General features: G+C 53.5%; 1 protein-coding gene across 2 annotated transcripts in view; it reads right to left on the minus strand.

Moving 5' to 3' along the window:
* Window positions 1-13,848, minus strand: part of RAP1GAP2 (RAP1 GTPase activating protein 2) — a 194,578-nt gene extending 180,730 nt beyond the window's left edge. Inside the window, exon 1 of one of the 2 annotated variants that reach the window (XM_045835754.1) lies at window positions 13,724-13,848. The gene's annotated coding sequence lies outside the window, so the exon portion shown is untranslated. Of the gene's footprint in view, window positions 1-13,374; window positions 13,390-13,723 lie in introns of those variants that run through there. The other variant, XM_045835756.1, reaches the window with a different exon arrangement.
* Window positions 13,849-22,627: the final 8,779 nt, after the last annotated feature.

Consider the following 22,627-nt stretch of genomic DNA (forward strand, 5'->3'; position numbering starts at 1 on the left):
CCACTGCCACCCACACCCAGGGGATGCTCTACAAGCACCTTGGACACCTTGGGTCCTGCCTGCCCTACAGTCCACTTGGCCTCTCCGTGAACAAAACAGCTCTGCGCGCCATCTGCCCTGGGGGCAGGGGGCACCTGGCCAGGCCTGGCCAACCAGGACATCCTCCGTCCTGGCCCCAGAGCCTGGTTCAGGAGTGGGCAGGAAACCTACGCAGACCCAGCAGGACTCACTCCCAGCACACTCCCCCAATCTCTCCCCTGGGGCTACCAAACCACAGGGTGGAGAGCACAGAGGAGGGCGGGGGGAGGACTGACAGAGACGGAACATGACAAAGGTCAGGGTTTGAGGACTGCATCTGAGCTGCTGGATCCAGCTGCACTGAAAGTCAGGGCAGAACCCTGGGTCCCTGTGTTCCTAATGCCAGCAGGAGTTGGATTTCTCTCCCTCTCCATTGAGGAAGTCCTGACTAAGACAAAAAGCTTGACACGTGAAAGAACGAGGGCGAGAACATGCAGCCCAGCAGCGGCTGGCAGCTCAGCCGACTCCCTCCTGGAGGCCAACACTGACCCCAGGCCAAGCACTGCACCGCATGCCCGGGTGCTAGGGTGAGCCAGACACAACTCTCAGTCTGCACCCAGGGGCCCCGTGGGCTACTAATAACAAAGTTCCTTTTGCAAATCACCTTCTCTTTTATCAATTAGAGAGCATTCACGGCAAGCCCCTTATCGGAATGTATTTTGATGTGCTTTCACATGAGAGAAAGAGGTGGGGTGACAGTTACACCAAGTTTCTAGACTCCCATCTCATCTCTACACACATGTGACCGTGCATGTACAGGGTCCATCACGTGTGTTCTAGGGGAAGACACAATCAAGAGATGCTCTTGTAGAAGCCCTCCCAGTCTACAGAGATCCAGTGCTCACACACCGGGAAGGATGCAGGCCCAGGCCCAGGGAGGGACCAGGCAGGGAGAGGCATGGCAAGGCCGGAAGCTGCTGCCACCAAAGCCAGATTCCCCCACCTGGGGCTCTGGTCCCTTGCAGGGCAGCCACAAAAGACACTGAGCCATGGGACTCAGACACCTGGCTGAGGAGCGGCAGTGGCCCGGCTGCGTTGGCAGGGAAGGGCACAGAATTCACAGTGCCTTGGACTTCCCTGAGGCCACTGAGATTTGCAAACTTTGGAGAGCCCAGGAGGGACCATGCCCTCCTAGCTCCCTGGAGTTAGGGCCTGGAGAGAGAAGGGAGAGCCCCAGAGGGCTTTCCAGTTTTATTCTGTAAGTTCTGGAGGGAGGTGAGAGCCACTCTTGCACCCCCTCCTCTCTCAGCACTCAGGCCCCCGAGCTTCAGAGCCGTGTGGCCTCCAGCAAGTCACTTACCGTCTCCTGTATAACGTAGGGTGGCTGCCGTGAACCTCACGAGATTATACATGAACGTAAACACTCCGCACAGGGCTCCCACACTATTATGGGAGCCGTTATAATTACTACCTGTTACGATCCCACCCCTTCCCTCAGTCCTGCTCAGCTCCCTACCACCCCTGCTCTGACCCCTCTTCTGTGTGGGGTGGGTGGCAGGGGGTCCACGGGCTCTCTGGTAGAGACTGTGAGTCAAGAGAAAAGAGAAGCACTCTGAGCCAGGCCTCCTGCTCCCGTCAAGCACAGCCCAGCTTCCTCCCAAACCTCCGCTGACTCAGCGAGGCCAGAGGGCAGAGTGGATGTGAGGACAAGCTGTGGGAACAGGGGAGCCAGGGGCAGCGCCTGTCTCTGGGAGTTTACTGTGGACCAGCCCCAAGCTAATAGCCTAGCTATTACAATCTCCCAACCCCTCTGAGATGCTAGCACTGTTATCCCACTTTACAAAGGGGGACACTGTGGCTCAGAGAGGGTAAGGGCCTTGACAAAATTTACCTGGCACAGTGGTGACACAGCTAGGTCTGACGCCAGAACCCGGGTTCTCAGCCACCGTTCTGTGCGATGAGCAGCATCAGCAGGTGCCAACCAGCAGGTCAAAGCTGGCCCACTGGTTCTAAAACCTACAGAAATGCACAGCGGATGCAGTGCCCATGCACAGATGGAAGAACTGAGGCCCCAAAAGGGCACAGTTCAGCTCAGCCACTGGAAGAGAACAAGGATGAAACGGCAAAGAGCAGGTGCCAAGTCCTCCCAACACCTGGCCAGAAAGACTCCTTCTCTCCCCAGGTTGCTCCTCAACGCTTCTGCAGAACCTACTCTGAACCACCAAGTCACAAGGCCCTGGCTTCTCTAGTGGAAGCCTGTGGGTGTTTCTGGTGCCACTTGAAGGGGCAAGTCCCAGCCAGAGTCCCAACCCCAGGGTAGAGCTCCAGGGGACCCACCGGGCTCTCTGGGCTTCAGAGGAACGCAGAGCCGAGACAGCTGGCTGGGATCAGAGGAGGCAAGGCAGCCAGGCCCCTGCCGGGAGCCCCTCCATCGTGTCTGGGGGCCTTCAGGGGCAGGAGGGAAGGGGGAACAGTGTGGTTTCCTCTGCTTGGGCAGCTCTGTCCTCACAGCCACCCGAGGGAGCTGAAAGATGAGACAGACAAGCTCCCTTCCCAGGCAGGGGCCTGAGGCAGTTACTGGAACTCAGGAAACAGATGCCCCAAGAGAGGCGGGCACTCTATCATCTGGCCTAGGTCCTCTGCACTCCGGGCAGCGTGAGTTGGCACCAGGGCCACCCAGGGGGGCTCGGCTCTGCTCACAGCTCGGCCACTGAATCACCTTGAGCAGGTCCTGTACTCTTTGGGGGGTTTTAGCTGAGCTTTCCTCAAAGGAGAGGCTAGATTAGCCTCTGCTTCCTTTACAAGCCAGGTGAGGACTGAGGACAATGGCAGAGAAGGACACTATGACCACCAGAAACACAGGGCACTGTGGCATTTAGAGCCAGCAAACCCAGAGAAATTAGGAATTCACACCTCGGGATGGAGATAAAACGACAGATCGCTTCCCCACGCTCACTATCTCAGTGGCTCGGCTGACTTTCCTACTGTGCGAGTTCTGAAAGGCAAGACACTGACCAAAAAAGAAAAAAAAACCCTGCAAGACAAGTGCCTGTGCTAACTGGGTTCCCGGAGCAGCACCCAACTCAGGGCCGCACAAGCCACACCGTGCCGACCTGCCAGAGGACTACTAGCAATGCATGGCGGCAGACGAGAGAAGCTACAAAATGTACCGTAATTTTGTGAATGTTATGCAATAATAAGGTATCACTTTTGCCCACCAGATAGTAAAGGTTAAAAAAAGTGCTAATGGCATGAAGACGTCAGGAAACCAGTGTGGTCGCCACTCATGTGCGGACATTTGGTGACATCTGTCAACAATTTCAGTGCACATGCACCTCATGCCAACATTTTTGTTTTTATAAACTTATTCCACAAGTTAACTCATATGAGGCGATAAGAGCTCTGCACACGGGCATTGATCATATCACTGTTTGTAACAGCAAAATACAAAGAAGTAACCTGAGTGACTACCATTCAACCCTCTCGTGGAACCAGCGCCCGAGTGCAGCGGAACCAGTGCAGGAGTGCAGTGGAACACTACACGGCCACTGAGAAGAGGGAGGTAGAATTCATATATATGCTACTACACAGTGATACCCTAATGACTCATGAAAACAAGATGTAGAACAGCTCACAGAGTAGAATCCCATGAGTTTAGGTGAATGTGTAAATTCTCATACTTGCCCAGACAATTTCCGGAAGGAAACACAAGCCACGGTCCTAGACTGCTGGTCACCTCTGAAGATGGGGCTGGACTGGAAATCGCGGGGGAGGGACTTTTCACTCTGTCATTCTGTGCTACTTGTTTTTTTTTTTTTACCATGAACATGCTGTAATTTAAAGATTAAAAAGTGTTAATTATGCCCTGGCTGGTATGGCTCAGTGGATTGAGTGCTGGCCTGTGAACCAAACGGTCACCAGTTTGATTCCCAGTCAGGGCACATGCCTGGGTTTCGGGCCACTTCCCCAATAGGGGGTGTGCAAGAAGTAATCACACATTGATGTTTCTCTCCCTCTCTTTCTCTCTCTCTTTCCTTCTCTCTCTAAAATTAAAGTAATAAATAAATGAAAATATTTTTTAAAAGCATTAATTATATGGATGGTTTGCTCTGTAAGGAGGAGGAAAAGGAGGGGAAGAAGTTACAAAGGGTTATTGCTTTAAAAGCTTCTTAACCTATTTGGAGCCCAAACCAACCCCCGATCCCAGTCCTGGGACGACCTCTTCTTACCCCAGGAAGGGAGGACCAGTATCTCTCCCTCACTGCCTGACTCCAGATGGTTTTGTCATCCACTCTGGTTTTAAACAAAGCTTGTGCTTCAATCTTAAGAAAACTCAAACGAGAGTGATATACAACTTTGCTGGAGGAAATCTGGCAGTATAAAAGAGAATCATTACGTGCATGCCAGTGGGGCTTCTGGAATACAGATCTAGGCCCATTTCTGGTTGTGAGTGTTGGCTTTTCATATGTGTGTCAAGTTCATGGAAATTCATCAACCTGAATGCTCATAATCTGTGCACCTCTCTGTTCGTATAATATGCTTCGAAAGAGTTACTTTAATATGCATGCCTTTTGACCTGGCAATTCCATTTCTAATTCCATGCCATCCCACAGGGAAAAATTCACAGATGTGAGCCAAGCTGTACTTTCAAGGGTCTCCACCACATTATTGTGATAATTATGAAACACTGGGGACCACCCACATACCCAACAGGAGGGGGCAGGTTAAAGAAAGACAGCATCGCCCAACCACCGAGCACCTCTCAGCCAGTACTAAGTGGGTGTGGAAGCACAGGTAATGGGAAAAGACTTACAGAATACCTCAGAATAAAATGAAACAGACTAACTAATATTCTTAGGGCCATATTGTTCAAGGTATGACATTAAGGATCATGATTTTTTTATTCTTTCTGCTTTTCTGAATTTTATAAGTTTTCTTTAAAAAAAAACCACAGACACCATTTAAAATGACAAATAAAAGGAAACAAAAAGAGACAAGAAAGGGGATGGGGCCGGTGTTCTAAAATAGTGGTTCTACCCGGGCAGGCCTGGCTCACTAGGTTGGCCTGGTGGCCCATAAACCAAAAGACCATGGGCTTGATCCTTGATCGAGGCACACGCCTGTGCAGCAGGTTTGGTCCCCGGTTGGGGCATGTATGAGAAGCAACCAGTTGATGTTTCTCTCTCACATTAATATTTCTCTCCTTCTTTCTCTACCTTCCCCTCTCTCTAAAATCAATAAACATGTCTTCAGATGAGGATTAAAAGGAAAAAATGTGTGGTTCTGAATGCACTGGGCACAAGAACCACCTGGGTCTTAAATAGCATGGGGTCAAGCCCCAGCCTTGCTGCTTGCCAACAGTGTGACCTTAGGCAAGTTACTTAACGTTTCTGTGCCTCAGACCAGACTCCCCATCTATAAACGGGAATGCTAACAGTACCGAGCTCACAAGGCTGGAGGGGTCAGTGAGTTACTACATGTTAAGCCTTCAGAGCTGGGCCTGGCTCAGACCTATAGTCATGTTAGCTAGTGTGACTGCTCCAGTTCTGATTCCATCGCCCTGGGGTGGGGCTGGGAAATCTGTGTCTTTAACAAACTCCCCGGATGATTCTGATCCAGGGAGAAATACTGCAATGAGTCTACTACAATACTGCCACTATCACTGGTAGCCCTAGAGTCTTCTGTAGGAAGACTAGGGCACTAGCTGCTGTCTAAAGGGCATTCTTACTAAAAGCGATCACAAAGCCAGCTCTTGCTCTCCCTTCATCCCCCTGGATCGCTCCAACCCTCCCCTATCACTGCAGAGCCTCACCTGCGTACTTTCCTGCACCAGGATGGGCCAGAAGGTGGACATTGGCGCCCTCTACAGGCAAGTTTGGTAGTGCAAAGAGGAAAAGGGGGAGTCCTCCTGCTGGTATTTCTTAGGATGACGGCCACATTGCCCTCTGGCAACAGGGATTGAGGGATGGGGGTAATTCTCTGTGTTGCAGGAGATGAGTAACAACCACTTGGTATCAGAACACCTGGGTTCCAGCTCTGGGCCTGACACTTAACATAGTTGTAGGGAAACCACTTAAACTCCCTCTGCCTCAGTTGTTTCATCTGTAAAGAATAACTGTGATCATTTCATGAGACTCTCCCATAACCCAGATATACTATAATTTTTACTTCATTTAGTCCTTACCACAACCATGTCCTTCTTCCTGGAGATAAAATGGAGCCTCAGAGAGATTGAGACCCAGCCAATGTCACAGAGCTGATAGGTGGTGGCGACAGGATTGAAACCCAAAACACTGCTTTCAACCACATTGCCATCCTCACAGGGGAGGCGCAGTGCAGAGCAGGCCCCGGGAGGGCAGTGCTAGACATGAGGCAGCACCAGGCTGGGCTGGCACAAACCCCGTGATTCTTCCCGGGCCCCCTGCCAACGCCCGGCTGAGGAGCAGCCCCAACCCGGGCCAGGATGAGCAAACCCTGAGGTTCCTCCCCCACGCTCGCAGCCTGGGTTGGGGAGTCACACTTCTGGCAGATGAGCAGTGACTCGGGTGGAGGCAGGTGCAGGGGACACAGGAAAGGCAGGGAGATCCCTCAGACACGTTCTAAAAGGCCTGCAGCTCAAACATAGCATGTTCATGATTCCTTTATCCGGATCTCCCTGGATAAAGATGGGGGTTCTGCCAGGGTCTCCCCTCCACCCAGGCCCAGAGAAATCCTGATGGGGCCCCAGCATCGTGGTGTCTCTACCGACAATTGTCCTTTGTCCCTCAGAAGGGCTGACTCCAAATGATACAGTAAACTGAGACAGAAAAGGTCTTTTCTACTCAAGGTGCCCTTGTTTCTCCCCATTACTTGCCCCCCCCGCAAGGGCTGTGCACAGTAAGGTGCCTCCTGTATGACATGAGAGTGGGTGGGTGGGGAACTGGAGCTGGATCCTGTCCTTTGGTGAAAATCCAGACCAAGACCTCCCCTGTGCCAGGGCATCTGTGGGTGGAAGTGTGGGCACTACTAAAGGAATACCCATGTGGTACATACTGATGGTGTCCCCCACTTCAGAGATGGGGAAATTGGGGCACAAAGAGACTAAATAATCTACCCAAGGTCACACTCCTAGTAAGTAGCTGTGGTGGACTGCATTTCCCCACATGCTCTTCTCACCATGTGACATTGACACCGCTCGGTTAAGAGGTGGGGGATTGCCCTGGCCAGGTGACTTAGCTGGCTGGAGTGTCATCCCATACAGCAAAAAGCAGCAGGTTCGATCCCTGGTCGAGGCACATACCTAGGTTGTGGATTTGAGTCCCCAGTTGGGGCATATACAGGAAGCAACCAATGTTTCTCTCTTTCCCTCCACCCCCCTTCCTCTCTTTCTCTCTCTCTCTCCCTCCCCCTACCCCAACCTCTCTCTCTAAAACCAGTAAAACATATCCTCAGGTAAAGATTTAAAAAAGTGGTTCAGTGTGGGTCTGTGTGGACCTATGGCTACAGCTGAAGTGGTGCCACCTCATTCCTATGACTAGGTAAGAAGAGGTGAAACAGCTTCTGCCTGGCTCTTTCTTGGGATTCTTGTTCTTTACCAGCCGCTGTGCTGTGAGAAATCCCGGACAGAATCCAGGGAGAGGCCCGTGTGGCCGTGAACTGAGGCCTCAAGCCAGCAGCCAGTACCACATGCCAGACACGAGAGTGACTGAACCTGCAGGCGACTCCGGCCCCTAGACTTTGAGCACCCCGATGACAGTGGCTGAGCAGAAACACGCGCGTACCCACCTAGCCCTGCCCAAACTGTGGGTTCGTGAGCTGAATAAGTGTCACCATCATTTTAGGCCAAAAGCTTCTGGGTGGTTATTATGCAGCAGCAGATACCAGAACAGTGGAAGAGTCGAAATTTAAATCCGATTGCCTGGCTGCAGAGCCTGTGCTCCCTGCACTCTGGGGCGGTCCCTGCTGTGCGAGGGACAGTGGACAGGAGGGTCAGACATATCTTCACATGTTCATTCATTCTTTCATCAAACGTCTGTTGTATCCCTACTGCATTCCAGCCTCTCTGCTGAGGCAGAGGCTATTTCCGTGAACCAGACAGACAGATCCCTGCCCCAGAGGACTTAGGGGGTGGGGAGGTGGAGGATAAAAGAGGAATTACACTACACAGGTGTTTACCATACGGCCACATCATCAAAGGGGACTGGGCGGGTGAGGAGCCCTGTTTGGGGGGGGGGGGAGGGCTGGGACGGCCTCTCTGAAGGGAAGAACGAAAGGCTGAGATGGATCCGACTTTGAGAAGAGTGGAGGGAAGAGCCCTGGCTGGGGGCTCCCTCGGCTGCAGCGTCATCCTGCACACCAAAAGGTCAGGGCGAGCATGGGGGCCAACCAGTCAACGCTTCCCTCTCACATCGATGTTTCTCTCTGACATCGATCTCTCCCCCCCGCCCCTCCCTCTCTTTCTGAAAATCAACACACATATCCTCTAGTGAGGATTTTTAAAAAGAGAGAGAGTAGAGGGAACGGCAGCGCGTGTCAAGAATAGACCTGGGTTCGCTCACTAATTGTGTGACCTTGTAGAAGTAGCCCAGCCTCTCTGAGCCTCCACTTCCCCTAGGATGGAGATGCTTCCAGAACCTACCTCACAGGATTGTTGTGAAGAGCCAGTGAGCTAACACACACGCAGTGTGCCGTCCAGGGTCTGGCACAGGAAGAGCCCCATAAATGCCCACAACTATGGTGACAGGAAGTATGTGGAGGCCCAGCCCCCAGGGGGATGCCCAGAGCCCCAGAGACCACTCTGCCCCCGCCAGACGCTCCGCCAGCTACAGGGGCAGAGGCCACGGACAGCAGGGGTGGGAGGGCCTTCACACTGCTACACTGGTGCCCAAGCGTCTGAGAGTGGGTTGCAGGGGGAGGGTGCACATTTCCTGGAGCATGCTGACACACAGCCCAGCTTCCACCCACCCCTGCAGCCATCCTGACTCATCTCCTCAACCCGGGCTCACCCACCCGCCCCCTTAGCTCAGAGCGCGAAGGATGCGGCTGGAGGTTGGACTGGCTGTCCCTCCCATGCCCCGCCCCAACAGCAGTGGGCACCCACGCAGCCATGGGGGAGAAGCAGCTTCCTCAAGGCAGAGGCAGGGACAGGACAGAAAGCTTGGAGAGAGGGCAGAACTGGGCAGGGCATAAGACTCAGGGTGTCCAGAGGGCCAGGAAATCCCTCTGGGTTAAAGTATCACCTGCCACCAAACAGGCACACCCTCAAGGACCCTGGAGAGCTCCTGGCGGGTGGCCAACATGCATACCCAGAGAAAAGTACAAGAACCCAGAGCACCCAACAGTGCACACAGGGACATGCCCCGGGACCCACACAGAGCCACACACAGCCGCCCAGCAGCATGGCCTCCAGGGACATGGGTGCACAGGTGTGCACACACAGGCACACCTCGCTGCGTCTGACAGCCCATCACTTCCTTCTGCTATTGCTCACTACCAGTCAGCTGATGGGCAGGCCCCCCAGTGCCCATGCCCGATGCCATCTGTTGACCCAGGCCTGGCAGGGCTCAGCCAGCATGCCCAGCAGGGTCCAGGAAGGAGTCTGACAGCCTTGGACCTGAACTAGGAAGAGGGCGGGACACCAGCCAGCCCTGAGAGCAAGGTGCAAGTCCAGAGCCCACGAGTGGGCAGGGGCGTGCTCAGCACAGCCTTGTCTCGGGCCAGGTCCCTCAGAGCACAGGCCTTGCCTTGGCGTCCCAACTGTCTTGGGAGGCCCCTACAACCACCACAACTTTGTTTTTAATTATTTTAATCCTCACTCAAGGATATGTTTTTACTGATTTCAGAGAAAGAGGAAGGGAGAGAGAGAGACATTGATGTGAGAAAAACATTGATCGTTTGCCTCCCATACATGTCCAGACCAGGGATCAAACCCGCAACCTAGGTGTGTGCCCTGACCAGGAATTGAACCCACAACATTTTGATATACAGGAAAACACTCCAACCAACTGAGCTACCTGGCCAGAGCACTGCCTCACATCTTGAGCAGATGGAGAGGAATCTCCTTATGACTATTCGGAAGCCCCAAAGGGTTGTGGCAAACATTGGGGTGGGGGAGTGCAGCATGGCAGGCTGAGGTCAGGCACAAGGCAGAACTTCCCACTAGAGAAACACCAAAGCATTGAGGGAGGGGTGGGCAAGAAAAGCATGCCATCTGGCTCCATAAAGATGCCCTCTTGACAAGGGGAGAAGGTAGATGGGTAGATTGCTATTTTTGTTTTTTACTAAACTTACTAAAAACAAAATGAGGCCCAAATTGCAGGGGTCAAGAAGAGTCTTTAAATGACAATAGACAGTGGCTGCTGTACTTTCTAGCCTAGGTGCGATCTTGCCTGTAGGCCCGAGGATGGACGCAGTGGCCTTTGTGTGCCAGCCTGAGCCGCCTGTGCATGAGCGAGAGGCAGCTGGACACCTTCCCGCTGTGCGACCTCTCCCCAAGGGGGTGGCCCGTTGCTCAGAGATGGGAGAGGGTAGGGAGACAACGGCCACCATGGTACCATGGCAACAGGCCTTGGCAGAGACACGTCCACGCCTTCTCCAATCACCTCTCGCAACAGAACCTAAGTGTTTGCAGACAGCACTTCCCCTGCCAAACAGGGTGGTGGCCTGGGAGGGACAGGTAGACACACTGGGGAGAAGGGGAATGAAGAGACTTACAGGCACTGTAACCTGAAATATGAAGCCTACGCTGGCTAATGCCCTAGCAACCCCCTAACTAATCCCCAGCCACTGCCTCCCCTCCCTCATGCCACCCCATCATCACGCCCCCACAGGCCCAGCCCATCCACCGTCCCAGACACCCCTGGTCCCCTCACACCAAGGCTGCCCAACTCACCCCACAGCCCTGTCTCCTCCATTGTTCTCGGCCACCCGCTGCCAGTCCCTTCTCCCCTCCCTTCCTGCCTCCCATCTTTTCTCGCCCTCTGTCCCATCCCCCTGCCCTATCCTCCCACTGACTGTGGCCCAGACCGGTGCCCACGGCCATCTGCCAGCTCCAAACCCCAGCATCCACCTTCCTCCACTCCTCCTTCAAGCACCTGCTTCCGAGCTGCCTGCTAGTCCCCTCTGCCTACTCCCGGGCTCCACGTCCTCCTGGGACAGACCCCAGCAACAGGCGAGTCTGAGGAACCTGCCCAGGGACAGGGCACTGCTAGCTCCGATTCACAGACTGTTAAGCAGACCCTTTCAGGCGGCCTGGGAGACGAGGCCACAGCTCCAGGAGGGACTGACCAGGTCAGCTATCTGGGCCTGGAGCCCCAGATTCCACGAGCAGGAGCGAGGCCTTCGGTGGTCACCTCCGCCAGCCTCTTCTGCCACTTGAACAAGCGGGTACCTGAGCCACCACCCATAACGTGTTGGCTTCCCGAATACACAGAAAGGCTCTGTTCATGGGGCTCTTGCTAGGGACCCATCATGTTCAAAATTTAACAAATATCTTATTTTAACACTCACAACCCCCAGATAAGGAAACAGAGGTTCAGAGAAATTAGGTGATCTGCCCAAGCTCATGCAGCATGCTGGACACCTCAGCGTGCTGGACACCTCAGTGTGCCACTTCAAACCCTCTGGGCCCCAGTTCTTGCTCCAGCCTCTCCGGCAACTACCACTGAGTTCCCTGTTGGCTTCGAGCCACAGCCTCTGCTGCCACACGGCTCAGCTTCGTCTGGGGCCACGCTGGGCCTTCTCCGAAGCCACAGTGTAGGGCAGCACCCACAGGAGCCCCCCGGGCCTCACACATGTGTGCCTGGAACCTCACGGGAGTTCATGTCCATGGGGGTGCCCTTGTCCATCCAGGGACAGAGCTAATGGACGACCGCTCCCCTGCTTTTCTCTCCGACAGGAAACACATTCCATAGGCTCCCCGAGAGAGTGGCTGGGGACAGGGCGGCGGCAATAATAAAATGACTGTGTCCTCATGCTGCTTTCCCTTTCTCTCCCCATACCTCTCACTGCCACCTTATTCCCTGAGACCGCTTCCCAAGTCTACAGCTCGGGTTCTGCTTTGGCAGAACACAGGTGGGATACAGCATGGGCGGGAGGGGCAGGGGGCACTGGGATGTGGACCCAGGGCTGAGTGACAACAGCCATTATGCTCAACCACTGTGCTGTGCGACTGCCACCACCATCCGGCTAGGGTCCCTTCCCCTCAAGTTCAAGTCATTCTGAACCACGGGGGTTCAGCCACACTTGACCCAGGATCCTGAGAAAGAGAGAGGGGAAGGTGTCGGGGCGCCTGCAGCATAAGGGGCCTCTTCTCTGGAGCTGAGGTCACCTCCCGGCAAATTGCTTCACCACCCTGGGCTGAGCATCAGTCCCAGCTAGACAGAGCTGGGCTCTACCCAAGCTTAGCATCTGCCTCTGCCCAGAAACTTCTGTGGCTCTTCACCTCCAGTCCCCATCCCCACTCCTCAACATCTTGGAAGGGAGGAGGGACTTGAGGTAGCTTTTTAAAACCTGAGTGGCCAGATCTAGCAGCCACCCACCGTGACCCACCTTTGGACTCAGAAAACTCAGGGCTGGCTTGGAGGAGAAGGCAGAGCCTCCCTGGACTCCTGCCCAAGTTGCAAAGATGGGACTTTGCTGGGGGAAATCAGGGCTTGTGACCTCACAGCCCCAGCTGTGTGACCCTTCTGTTTACTCCTCACCATCGCAGGAAAAGCGGGGGAGGGGGCCTTCCCCCCCCCCCCGGGGAAACTGAGGCCCATGGGGCTAAAGGTACAGCCTCAGGGTCACAAAGCAGGAACAGAACTAGCAAGTCCTGGTGCCCAGCCCGGGACACCCCCATTATTCCCTGTCAAGGCGCTCTGACGGAGGCCACTCAGAGGCAGAACCAGCATTCAGAGCCCAAACCCCACTTGCATGTCAATGCCCTTCAGCTTGTTAAGAAGGGTGCAGAGGGAGCTACAGAAAACAGGAGAAAGCAGGATGTCCCCACCACCAGCTCCCAGGTCCAGACAGACACTCAGCGTCTGGTGGTGGCAAAGACAAGTGGATTCTACCCAGTTCTGAGGTCCCCTGTACACACACCTGCCCTGGACCCCACCCCAGCTGGCTCCCCCACACCCACCCGCCCAGGATCTCCCTAGGATTGAGCATCCGACTGGAGACTGGTCCTGCCCCAGGGGTCCACAAAGGCCTCTCAGTCAGCACCCCACCATCCTGACTCCCCTCCCTGTGACAGGCACACGTTGGAAAGAAGATGGGGTGGCATTTATGACCTTTGGGCTCGGAAGGGTGGGGGACAAAACAACCCCGCCCAGCCAACAGGGTCCTCCTGAGGTTCCTGGCTTTTTCCTTCTACCACCACCTGTGAACACCCACCTCTGACGTTGCCTCAGTCAGCTTCTCCGGCCAGAGACTTTGACAGGGACTGAGCGACATTTCACGCAGGCACGCTTGCCCCTATCCCCGGTGTGCGTGCGCAACGCCCCGCCGGCGTGCGTTTCTGAGGACAGCCACCCCACCTCCCAGACACAGCCCATTACGCTGAAGCGCTGTGTGGAATCGCAGCACAGAGCTCCCACACGCCAGCACGGACTGGATTTCTCTTTGCAAACACACGCATTTACACTCACAACATACACCCCAATCCCACGTTCAGTTACACCCAGGACTCGCGTCCTGCTCCAAGCTGACTGTGGGATTCACACCCAGCCCTGGACCTACTGACCTTCTGTGACGCGGGCGCCCAGGTTCACTCTGCGATGTGGACGGAATGTCAACAGTCAGTCGCGGCGGCTGTCTCCGCCTGTGCGCTCGCCACAGCGACGTCCACCGTCTCCATCCGGACCCAGGCCCCCTCCTCCTCCCCCGCGGCCGGCTGCTCTCGCCGCCCGCCCAGCGCGTGCCCCGTCACCGCGGCGCGCACACGCGCACAGCCGGCTGCGGCTCCGCACGGCCCAAGCTGCTCCCGCCTGCAGCTGCTGCACACCTGGAGGGCCAGCCGCCGGCAAGTCCGCGCGCGGCCACAAGCTGGGTCCTCCGGCCGCCGCCGGGCTTACTGCGGGCCGCGCCCACTTCTCTCTCGGGTCCCCGAGACACCACCGCCCAGGGCCCGCCCTGGTCCCGGTGGTGCCCACAAAGCTCGCCAAGCTCCGCCGCCGCGCAGCTGCTGGAGAGGGAGTGGGAGGGCGTACACCGGGGCAGACGAGGACGCCGGGGCTGCGAGGGGGGATGCCGGGGATAGGAGGGGGGATACCGCGGGTCCTGAGCGCCTTTGGGACTGCCCAAGGCGGATCTTCGGGAACAAAGGCGCGGCCGGGGCTGGCGCGCCCAAGGGACCAAGGGAGAAGGGCGGGAATGGCCCACCCTGCCCAGAGAAGTTCCTGGACGACGGAGCCCCAAGGCAGTGCAGTGGGCAACCAAGGTGCAGGCAGATCCATGGGTTCCTGGTCTACTGAAGACACTCTAGAGCCATCCCCAGCTCTAAGAAGGGTGGGACCTGGGAGGGGAGACGGTGCTGTCTGCACTTGGAAATGCGGGGCGTCAAGGATGCCAGAACTCCTGAAACTGCCCCTGCTTGGACCTGGCAGCCTGGAGCTTTCATTCACTCACTCCACACAAATTTTCTCAGCTTCGTCCAAACCAAGGGATACTCATGAACTTGAGGGGACTGAAGGGACGAAGAATCTTCTAGGCAGCCTTTGGGATGCCCAAGTCTCTTCCTCTGTAACCTCCAGGGCGGGAGGCCTCTGAATAAGGGGTGCACACCCCAGTAATGGGGCACTCACTCCCTCAGGCGGCTACCTACAGGGTCCTCAGGCAGCTCTGGGTGCTAGAAAGCCTTGCCTTTCATCACCAGCGAGTGGGCCTTGCTTCTGCCTGTCCGACCGGCCTCACTCTGCTCTGGCCACAATGGCTTTCTGCTTCCAGAACATGCTTAGGGCCTTGTACTAGCTGTTCCTCCTGCAGGGACACTCTTCCTCCCCATTTCCTGAGCCCTCTCCCCACCATCCATTCAACCAGCACCTTTTCCACATGGCTACCCCCTGTGTCCTTCAGGACTCAGCTCAAAGGTCACTTTCTCCGGGAGAATTTCCACCTCTCCCGAAGTTCCACATGCCCGCTGGTCACGCTTTATCTCTGCCCTGTTTTAGTTTCTTCCGTGGTCTGAAAAGTTCGCTCTGAAATGTCCTTGTCCATGCAGCTACCGTCTGTCTCTCCCACTAGAAAGTGTGCCCCGTGGAGGCAGGTCCTTGTCTGCCTTGAAACTAAAGGCACTGTAGCCCTGGGGCCTGCCCCGCAGCAGGTGGAAGGAAGAAAGGAGATGGGGTAGCCAGCCCTCGGTCTGAGTCCCTTCAGCAGCCTGGTCCATCGCCCCGGAAGGCAATCTGCTCAGCTGTTCAAGGGTGACATCTGGCACAGTGTTAGCAGCGGAACTGTGTGCAATTCCCATCCAATAATAAATGAACGGAAATCAAAGGAACATTCCGCTGAAAGTCTGAGACTCAGAACAGAACAGCGGGTCCTTCCCGCCCTCGCTGTGGACGCTGCCCTGAGCTCTTGCAGCTTTGCGTGCGAGCATTTTCTTGAAACCTAAGTCATGGGGCCACACCCAAGCATCTGGTCTACTCGAGCCCCTCGGGCAGCTCTGATCCCTCACCCTGCTGCCCAGGCGCAGACAGGATTGGAGGCCAAAATGGACTTCTCCCTTCTAAATGGCACCTCCTACACCTGGCAGGACCTGGAATCCAAACCCCGCCCCGGGGCCAGGTGGATCCCAATTCTGACATCTCAACTGTTGTGATGGTGCCAAGTTCCTGCCGTCAGCAAAGGCACCGACATGCTGTCCACATCCTTCTGCACCTCGCCACTCACAGACACACTGAGCAGGACTTGGCCAATGGCAGCTCACTCATCAACCTCCCTAGCCCTGCCATCTCCCAGGTCACTTTCCTGTGTCCCCTGCAAGGCTTTGTGGGAAGAAAAGAACCATTATTGCTGGAACTCACAACTCCTGCTCCAACACCCATCTTTTCTCTACATTATTTGAAATCCACCTCTGGAGTCCAGGGCACCCGTTCCCTAAACACCAAGTGTTCTCAGGTGGCCTGAGTCACCTTTCCCAGTCACCTGCTCCGCATCATCATCTAATGACTTTTTCCTCTTCAGACAGAGATGGATCCAGAGTATCCACCCACCTCCCTGCTTCCTGGACCTTCTGAAATCATCAGTGAGATCACAGGGAGCAGATGCACTGCTCTCAGGCAACTAGGATTCCCGGCAGATGTCTGGCGAGGTGAAGGCTCCCGTCACATCGGCACACATCCCTGCGGCAAGTGTGGGGAGCTGCAGTACGAGCACCATCCTTGCTCTCCGGTTGGCCGGCCCATGGTGCCGTGGTGAACCCCCCATCGACACCACATCCATCCTCTTCCCTTCAAGCACCCCTGGAGGAGAGATCTGTTCGTCCTTGGCTTCAAGAGTTCTGCTCATTTAGAATCTAATGCAAAGAAGTTTTGATGGGGAAAGAGATAATAAAGGTCCAGGATCAGATCTGGCTGAAGCCTTGGGAAGGGATGTGGCGGCAGCAGGGCCACCCAGGAGATCTCTGTAGAGACCAATAACACTGGTCACACCTGTCCACAGTATAAACAAAGAGGTGGCAGGGCCCTGGCCGGGTGTCCCAGTTGGTTGGAGCATCGTCCCGTACACCAAAAGGTTGGGGGTTTGATTCCTGGTCAGGGCACCTATGGGAAGCAACCAATCAATGTTTCTCTATCACGCCAATGTTTCTCTCTGTCTCTCTCTCCCTTCCTCTCTCTAAAATCAATAAACATATCCTCAGGTAAGGATTTTAAAAAAAAGAGTGGTCAGGAGCCTAGGAACAGGAATCTAGGCCAGGAAAAGCCCTCATCTCCCAGCCCATCACAAGAAAGGCGGGGCTGCCTCCACCCAGGTCAAAGCAGGGGCTGCCCAGCAAATCTGGCTTCTATTTCCCACATTAAGAGGAGCTAGTAGATTTCCTGGCTTTGGGAATTTCTGCAGGCATCACTTCACTCAAGACTCATGATCTTCCTCATAGAGGGGAGAATATGGTCATACCCATTTTACAGAGGAGAAAGCAGAGGCAGTGAACTACTTCCAATCATTCAGTGCATTCTAGGCTGGACAAACTCTTTCCAGAATCCCAGGAGGCCTCTCCACGAATGAGGGCAAGTGTTCCCCAATGTGGATTTAGGGACCAATGTGGCTGCATGAGTGCCACCTGTGGGGGCCTGGAGTCTGGCCAAAGAGTGAGGTTTAGGGCCATAGATCAGTTTACCTGGAGGGAGACTCAAGGTCAGCACGGCTGAGGATGCGATGATGCTGTGGGCTGTAGAGCCACTGGAAGGCTGTCAGCGTCCTCTCCTCGATGCGGAAACGCCCTTCCTGTACGTACCTGTGGGACAGGAGAGAGTGAGGAGGGAGGCAGGCGGGGCACCGCGGAGCTCTTCCGGGGAACTGGCCTGGCTTGCTGCTAAAAGGTGGATGTGAGGTCCCTGTCCCAATGTCTGTCTAAGTTACAATTACACTTCCCAGTAGCCCGACGACCCCCTTTTGGAGAATTAATCTACAGACTCCAGCATGTGGACAAGGTGATCTGTGGCGTTGTTTATAATGACAAAAGACTGGAGCATGACCCATGCACTCGTCAGTAGGGGCCGGCTGCATAAATTACGGCGCATCCGTGTAGCAGGACAGTGCACAGCCATCGCTTTACAACAGATGCTTCCAGTGAGAGCCTTCCCTGTGTGCTTCACGCAGTGATCTCCACGACACATTCTTAAGATTAAAAAAAATCAGATGCAGAATGAGCAGTATGTGTAATTTATGTTAAAAAAGGGGGAAGGAATAAAGTACAAATTTGTATTTTCTTACCTTTATATACAGAAACTCTGGAGACACAAGAGGTAATGTAGTTATCTGGGTGGGGAGAAGGGGGGACTGGGAGACTGGGAGGGTAGGAGAGTGACTTTTTGACAATGAATCTTTTCACACAGGAGAGGTATTGCCTATTCCAAATGTTCGCTCTGTGTGTGTGTGTGCGCGCGCGCACATGTATGGTTGCAAACTGCATAAATTGCTGTGTAAAAGAATTGTGCAGCTGCCCTGACAGCGCCCGGTGGGCTCAGCCTCCTTACTGGGGCGGGAGGTTCCCAGGGGGCAGGGTTGCGGGAGAAGAGAGGGCTTTCCTTGCTCTCTTGGCCTCCCTGCCTGGCCTCCCGTATCAGAGCATCAGCCGACCCGTTTCCCTTCACTCTCCTTCACACCATCTGATGGGCGTTTGGGAGACATCATCCAGGCTGCTGGGTGGAAAAGAGCAAAGCAGCCAGGTTAGATGCTGTTGCAGGTGCCCAGGTGGGACAGTGGTGGCTTGTGAAGGGGGACAGTGCTGGAGATGGAGCGAAGCAGGAGGACTCTTGAGTGAGCTAAGGAGGTGGTGAGGGCAAGACCCAGCGGTGGGCTGGACACGGGTAAGGAGGGGACAGGTACAACATTGTTCCCAAGTTCCTGGTTTGTGCAGGTGGCTGGGCAAGGACAGGTTTGGGGGACCATCCTGATTTTAATTTGAGAACTGACCCTCCTCTGTGGCCTGTTTCTTGCCCTAAGTTAACACTCCTCTTGTAAAACCTGGTTCAAAACTAGGTTCCTCCAGGAAGCCCACCCTGATTAATGCCATCCTATCTGATGAGGTTTCCATGCCTCTTCCTGTCCTTGGGCTCCTCAGGACTCAGCCTTGAATGACTCACTCTTGCCATCTCCGTGGGAGCAACTAATAACACCAACTGCCTCCGAAGAAGAGAACTGAGTGGCTAGGGAGCATTGTGACTGCTTTAATGCTTTTTGAATTTGAACCATGGGAATATAATATGTTTTCAATGTTTTTTAATTTGAGAACTCTGCTGATCATGAAGTCTTAGGTCATTAGGAAAAAAAAAACAGGTCACTTATCGGCCCAACAGCTTTATTTTACAGATGAGGACAAACAAGCAACAGCCAAGACCACGCAGTGGTGTCCCCCCACTCTCAGGCTGACAGACCTTGACCCCACGAGGCCCCCACAGGTGCCTAGGCTGAGAGAAGAATAGGCCCACTCAAGAACTGTCCCCACCCAAACCCTGTCCACACCCACCACTCATCCCTGCCAACAGGGGAGTGCAAACAGCCTCAGACACAGCTCCACCTCTATCTCCTTGCCCCAGCCAACACCCAGCCACCCTCCCCCTCCCCTCTCCCAGAGACAGAAGGAAGGGACTGCCCCCCACTATTTGCAGGCACCCTGACCTGGTTCCACTTACTAGTATTAGCTGTAGGTGAGTCCTTTTTCCATTGAGAGACCCAGATTCCTCATCTGTCAAATGGGAATAATAATAATGCCCACTTTGAAGGGTTGTTGCAAGGATTAAATGAGATAATATGAGGGACACTCTTTGCCACATGGTCATCACTGTCATCTTCCCTCCCCACCATGCTCCCCGGCCCTTCTCCAGTCCACGGGCCCTACATGCTTCACCAATGACAGACAAACCCACTCCCTAAATTCTTTCCCTTAAGCCTCACATCACACTCCTCGGAATTTGCCCGTCCCATTTTGGAGTTGAGGAAGAAGAGGCTCGGGGGAAGGAAATGAATTTGTCCAAGGTCACTCACACGGGAAGCCGCAGAGGCAGGCCTTTCTTGCACCTTTTGCCCGTGGCATGCAGTTTCCTCCTAAGCAGTCTGCCCCACACACACATCCTCTCCTTCCTCCGCACCAGCCCCTCTTCCCAGCCGTCTCGTCCAGCTCCTCCCCGACCCAGAGGGTTAGTGTCTTTCCGCTGCATGTCAAGTATCATCCAAACTGCGCACCTGAGACATCCTTCCCCACTTTGCTCCCTTCCAGCCTTTCCCACCATTACATGCCGCCCTCTCCACATTTACACGCACAAACCCCTGCATCCCTGGCTGCCTGTCCTTCTTGAAACATGCACAGCCTTTTCTTATCTCGGAGCCTTTACTCAGCCTGTGCTCTGACCTGAACCGCTCGCCCTCCATCTCTGTCCCAGACCTGCCCACCCTGCCCCAGTGGCTCAACCCACACAGCTGCTAAGCCCAAACCCCAGCCAGAATCCAAGCTGGCTCCAAGGTTCCCAAGATGCTTTGCTTAACCTTGTTCACAACGTTGCTCTCTGCTAGCCTGTGAGTTATTTATGAGCCTGTCTCCCTGCTAGAGTGCGAGACTTTGTCTGATTACCTCTGAAAACCCTGCAACGTCCTCACGCAGCCCTCTGGCCAACTGAGCCGGCCTTCTGTAGAAATCACAACAGTCGATGAGTGATCATCGACTCATAACATCCTTGAGAAGCTCAGATTATCTCCATTAATGAGTCCACTTCAATTGACGAAGTGTATTTGCTGAATTGTACCACACCGAATATAAGGAAAAACAGAACACTCCTCATCCCCAAATATGTCCCTTATTAACCTGTCACATCCTGAAATTCTGTTGACCAGTACATCAAAGATTAAATACAACAGAGGGTCAGCCTTGGAAACCAGTATCAGCTATTAAAACTTTAGCAAAAAACAGCTTCTCAGATTCTCCTTGGGGAAGTAGGAGTCCAAAGACCTGGGCATTGGCGGGAACATGCTGAAGGGAATGAGGAGAGAAGAGGAAGGGCAGGAGCTGCTCATAGAGACAGGTCCCAGGTGTAGGGCTGGGCAACACTCCCAGCAGGATGCAACCCATCACCATGGAAAGAAGAACCTGGCCCTTCACAGGCTGCACCTGTTTTTTAGGTTGAACGCTGGAGAAGGTCAGGCAGTCACTGAAACTTGAACCTTGACAACATGATGCTAAGTGGAAGAAGCCAGTCACAAAAGACTACATACTTTATGATTCCATTTATACGAAATGTACAGATTTGGCAGATCCACAGAGACAGAAAGTGGATTAGCGGTTGCTGCAGGCTGAGGGGAGGGGGGTGGGAGGCAATGGAGAAGCAGGACTGCTAAAGGTCATGGGGTTTCTTCTGAGGGCAATGAAATGTTCTAAAATTGATTATGGTGATGGCTGCGCAATTTTTTTTGATGGTTGCACAATTCGGCGGATGTACCATGAACCATTTAATTTTGCACTTAAAATGGGTGAGCTGTATGATGTATGCTGTTATAAAAAATAAATAAAGCTGTTATAAAAAATAAATAAATATCCATGAGTGTATCTGAAATAAATGACTGAAAAGTACGTGAATGGTGGGAAAGGGACAAACCTCTCACCAGAAGAATTCCAAACTATATCTGTGACTTCTGTGCCCCCGAGGGGGTAGCTCCCACCCCACTCTCCTTAAATGTGGGCTTCACAGAGCCACTTCTTTCCAGAGAGCACACTGTGGGAGTGGGGCAGGGGGACAGTTCACAGTGCAGGAGCCTGACAAATGCAGCCTCAGCCAGGTGACCAAGGTCAACATTACAAAGTGTCACCTCAGCCAAGGTGACAAAGCAGATTGACATCATGTACCTTTGATGTGATGTGATGAAAGTGGCACTCTCTCCCTGTGGTCCTCCTCCCCAAACTCATAGTTCCAGGCTAATTATGAGAAAAACATTCCAATTAAGGGGCTATTTTACAAATAGGCCCAGCACTCCTGAAAACTGGCAAGGCCATCAAAAACAAGGAAAGTCTGAGAAACTGTCACTGCTGAGAGGAGCCTCAGGAGGCATGACAACTAAAAGGGATGTGGAATCCGGACAGGACCCCAGAACCAAAAAAAATAAATAAATAAATAAATAAAATGACATTAGGGAAAAACTAAGGAAATTCGAATAAGCTGTGGACTTCAGCTAATAATAATATGACACCGTTGGCTCATTAGTGTGACACATGCACCGTACTCTGTAGGATGCTAATAAGGGGCACACTGGGGTGGGGATAGGGGACTCTCTGTACTATCATCTCATTTTTCTGTAAATCTAAAACTGTTCTGAAATATAAAATTTACTAAAAGAAATTTAAGACTGTCCTGGCCAGGCGGCTCAGTTGGTTGGTGCACCAAAAGGTTGTGGGTTTGATCCCCAGTGGGGTGGGGGGCCACATTCGGGAGGCGGTCCATCGGTGTCTCTCCCTCACAGTGATGTTTCTCCTTCTCTCCCTTTCTCTCTGTAAAATCAATAAACATATCCTCAGGTGAGGATTAAAAATAATAATTAAAAAATAAAAATGAACCCTGGCTGGCATAGCTCAGTGGATTGAGCGCGGGCTGCGAACCAAAGCGTCGCAGGTTCAATTCCCAGTCAGGGCACATGCCTGGGTTGCAGGCCACAGCCCTCAGCAACCGCACATTGATGTTTCTCTCTCTCTCTTTCTCCCTCCCTTCCCTCTCTCAAAATAAATAAATAAAATCTTTAAAAAAAAATAAAAATGAAAATGAAAAAGACTAATTCCCATGATAAAGAGCTTTCACAAATGAATATGAAAAAATATGCAATGCATAAACCAATAAGGAAAAAAGGGCAATGGAAATTAATGAGTACTTTACAAAAATAGAAATGCAAATAACCAATAAGCATTAAAAAATGCAACTTTTCTTTAAGTAACAAAATGAAAATTAAA

This window comes from Phyllostomus hastatus, unplaced genomic scaffold (assembly GCF_019186645.2).
Source record: "Phyllostomus hastatus isolate PE091 unplaced genomic scaffold, TTU_PhHast_1.1 phas_contig_210, whole genome shotgun sequence".
In the NCBI taxonomy this organism is placed as follows: Eukaryota; Metazoa; Chordata; class Mammalia; order Chiroptera; family Phyllostomidae; genus Phyllostomus; species Phyllostomus hastatus.